This window comes from Pan paniscus, chromosome 4 (genome assembly GCF_029289425.2).
Source record: "Pan paniscus chromosome 4, NHGRI_mPanPan1-v2.0_pri, whole genome shotgun sequence".
Taxonomy (NCBI): Eukaryota; Metazoa; Chordata; class Mammalia; order Primates; family Hominidae; genus Pan; species Pan paniscus.
In genome coordinates this window covers 52,504,264-52,507,724 of record NC_073253.2, presented here as the reverse complement: position 1 = coordinate 52,507,724, position 3,461 = coordinate 52,504,264, and the positions used below count along the sequence as shown (strand labels likewise).

The 3,461-nt window shown below is 37.2% G+C and overlaps 1 protein-coding gene across 1 annotated transcript in view; it reads left to right on the top strand.

The window, feature by feature from the left end:
• The window catches only part of ZSWIM6 (zinc finger SWIM-type containing 6), a 211,207-nt gene that overhangs the window by 67,805 nt on the left and 139,941 nt on the right, over positions 1 to 3,461 (top strand). The window lies entirely within an intron of this gene.

Genomic DNA, 3,461 nt, shown 5'->3' with positions numbered 1-3,461 from the left:
TATGTCCAGAAACTAACCAAATGAAGGTGTTTTTAATGACTAACTTTCTTCAGAGAATAAGATACTGTATGGTTTCTAGATTACAGTGCTTTAGGGCTAAATGTGGAAACTGGAACTCCAATATAAGGTTTTGTACCTTAAAGGTTAAGTATCCATTTGTATCCAATAACAACTTAGGAAATTTAAAGTTGTTATTCCCACAATAATTATTACTTTGTCCCTATGGGAATATTTAGAATTTGCATTTTTGGGCATAATATCTTATTTATATTTCACTGTATTTATAGTTGAACCTTATATATATATATAGTATATATATATGTATATATAGTTGAACCTAAATGAATGAGAGAAATTAACTCATTTTTGTATGTAATTTAATTGTGTAGCATTCACTAATTGCTAATGATTTGCACACATGAACAAATCAAACAAAAATCTCTGCTCTTATGTTGTACACTTAGGTAATAAGGTGGTAAATGCATGTATCTAACTCTGGATCTCATGGTAAAATTAAGAGAGTAATTGTGCATTACACCAGGAATAATGTGCTGTTTACAAGTGGATGTCACTTGCCAAGTTTACACATCTGATTTAGAAGAAACAAAGATTTCAGACTTAATTGAGGACACATGTCTTTGATAGCTTTCTTGAGGTAACTCTAGTCCTTTAAGACTATCTTGAAATCATCAGCAGGATTTATTTTAAAAATCCTCCAGTTGAGGCAGCCATTTAAAATTGAGTAATTATTCCCTGGGGCCCAGTTCTTTATTACCAAAAGTATAGCATTTTTAGGGTTTAGAACTCTCTTGGGCTCTTAAAGCCATGTTGTTTAGAAAAATTAAAATGTAAAAAATGGCCTAAGATTTCTAAACCATGTGACCTGTGGTCAGTCCTGTTCCTCTTGCTATAGAGCAGGGGACCATTGTAAACAGGAAAATTCTAATCCATATGCAGCTAGCAACTTCAGCCTTTCACAGACTAACAACTAAGACCACTATGAGCCCTATAGCTCCTTTATTTCTCGCATGGGTGCCTCATCACATGGAGGCCAGGGAAGAAGGAGCCTGGGAAAAGGAACACTTTGTCTTCAGATTTAGAAAGCACACTTGGAAAAGAAAAGAGAATCTTTTGAATAAAATCAGAAGGGAATACACGCCTGTAAACAAGATTCTGGAATCGTACAAAATAATGTATGCTTAGACTCTGCGTGTGAGTGGAAAACTTTTTTGGCCAGTGTAGATTTTTGTCATAAGAGGAAGCAGTTTTTAATGTGCAGTTCTTAGTTTTCAATCTTGGGAGCTTCTTGATAATTAAGTGATGTTTTTGACAGTGAGGAAATTAAATTATGTGGGAATTCACTCCCTGAAGTATATTTTTGAGTAGCTTTCCTTGGATAGTTTAACTGTAGTCTTGTCTTCCCAGAGATGAATTAGGTGACTTATTGAGGTCTCTTCAGTAGCCATCTTGGGAGGTTTAAAAAAGTAATTTTTTTTTTTTTTTGAGACGGAGTCTCGCTCTGCCGCCCAGGCTGGAGTGCAGTGGCGCGATCTTGGCTCACTGCAAGCTCCGCCTCCCGGGTTCACTCCATTCTCTTGCCTCAGCCTCCCGAGCAGCTGGGACTACAGGCGCCTGCCACCACGCCCGGCTAATTTTTGTATTTTTAGTAGAGATGGGGTTTCACCGTATTAGCCAGGATGTTAAAAAAGTATTTTTTGTACCACCGGAAAACTTTCCTTCACATTTTCTCACTTATCAGTTGCATTCTTAAAATGATTGCATTTTTTCCCCTTGTTCCCAATGGTTAAATTTTTATTTACTTTCTGATCTTTAGGGGAAAGAATGGCATAAATTAAGGCAGATGAAAAATTTCAAAGGGCTGCCATCGCCCTCTTGAAGTTCACATTGTCTCCAGCTCCTCTAAGCCATGGCTACCACCTCTCAAGGCAAACTCCCATCCCTGTTTTGCTGTTTTTGGCTAGGATTTGTTGGTAGGCAGCAGACCTTATGGTAGAGGAGGGAAGATGAACTTTAAAGAGAAAAGTTCTATAGCCACTGTTGCTAAAGCTTTTGCTCTTTCTGTTCTTTTCTGCCAGTAGCTGCCTCTTTGTTTGCTGGGAGAGAAGTACAAGAGAGAAGCTAAGTCCAAGAGAGGAGAGGGATTTCACCGCCTCCTTTAGCCGTCTTGCTCCTTTCATGGCTCTGCCCCATATTCTCATTTTCCAAACATTCCAATCACCTAGAGAGGGTTGTTTTTTTGTCTTCGGGTTTTTGGTTGTTTTTATAAAATAGAGTTCTTGGGGCCCACTTTTAGTTATTATACTTAAGGAAGTCTGGGGCTTCAGTCCTGAGAATCTGTGTATTTCTTGAGTTATGCAGGTAATTTTGATGCCCAGTTAGATTTGAGAACTGTAGGATATGTTTCCCACCCTAACCTTTGGAGGTCAGGGTCCTAAGTTATAGGAGTCAATACCAGTAGCAGAAATGGTTGGGCTTACAATATGACAAATAGGGCCATAAATACGAAGGGTTTCCGAACCAACAGCCAGAGCTTCTAGGAGTGAGAGACCAGTTGAACTTAACTGTAATTATCCTGTTGTAGAGGTTAGTTGCTATAATAGCTATATTTAAGGTGTATTAGCTTTTGTCTTCCTTTATATTCCTTTTCATTTGTTGATAGAAAGCTATGTTTGAAGATATGGTGGGTATACTGTAACCTCCAGCCCCCAAAGATGGGATTAATCAAAATGTATACTTTGTTCACATAAGTGGAATGTCTTAAGTAGATTTTTTAAATAAATAGGATCTACATTTTTCTTCTTTGTAGTGGCCTGTCTAATGGAGTATAGTTTCTTTCATCTTTGTATTAGTGAGAATTTAAATATATTTTGATGACATTTCTCTTTCAATTTCTTCACCACAACCACCATCATCATCATGGAGAGGCTAATAGACTTTATGAGGGGCTAACTCCTCAGAGGAGGAAGAAATTACGGAGGTGGCATTTGAGCTGAGCTTTTAAAAATAAGAGAAGATTTGCATTAGAGATTGGTATTTTCTGTTCTTGGGAGGGTATTCCAGATACAGGAAAACTTGAGCAAAGACAACAGGCATGTTTGAAAAACAGTAGGCTTTGCTTCCATGAGGCCAAAGTGTAGGCTCTGTAAAACATAAGAGTAGAAGAGTAGATTAGAGACAGAGTGTCAAGAGCTCTAAAGTCATTTCTGTTTGGACTTTATTCTCAGTGTCATAGTTTCTATATGGAAAGGGGCTCAGAGTTTAAAAGAGTAACTCCATAAAAATAATTGTAGCACCACATCTTTATTTGGAAGATTAAAGTCTTTTATTTGAATTATATTTCAGAATCTTAAAATATGTATATGTATGTATATGTATCACACAAAATACCTTTAAAGACTTTTTCTTTATGTATAGTCTGTGGTCCTGTGAGGTCTGGGGCT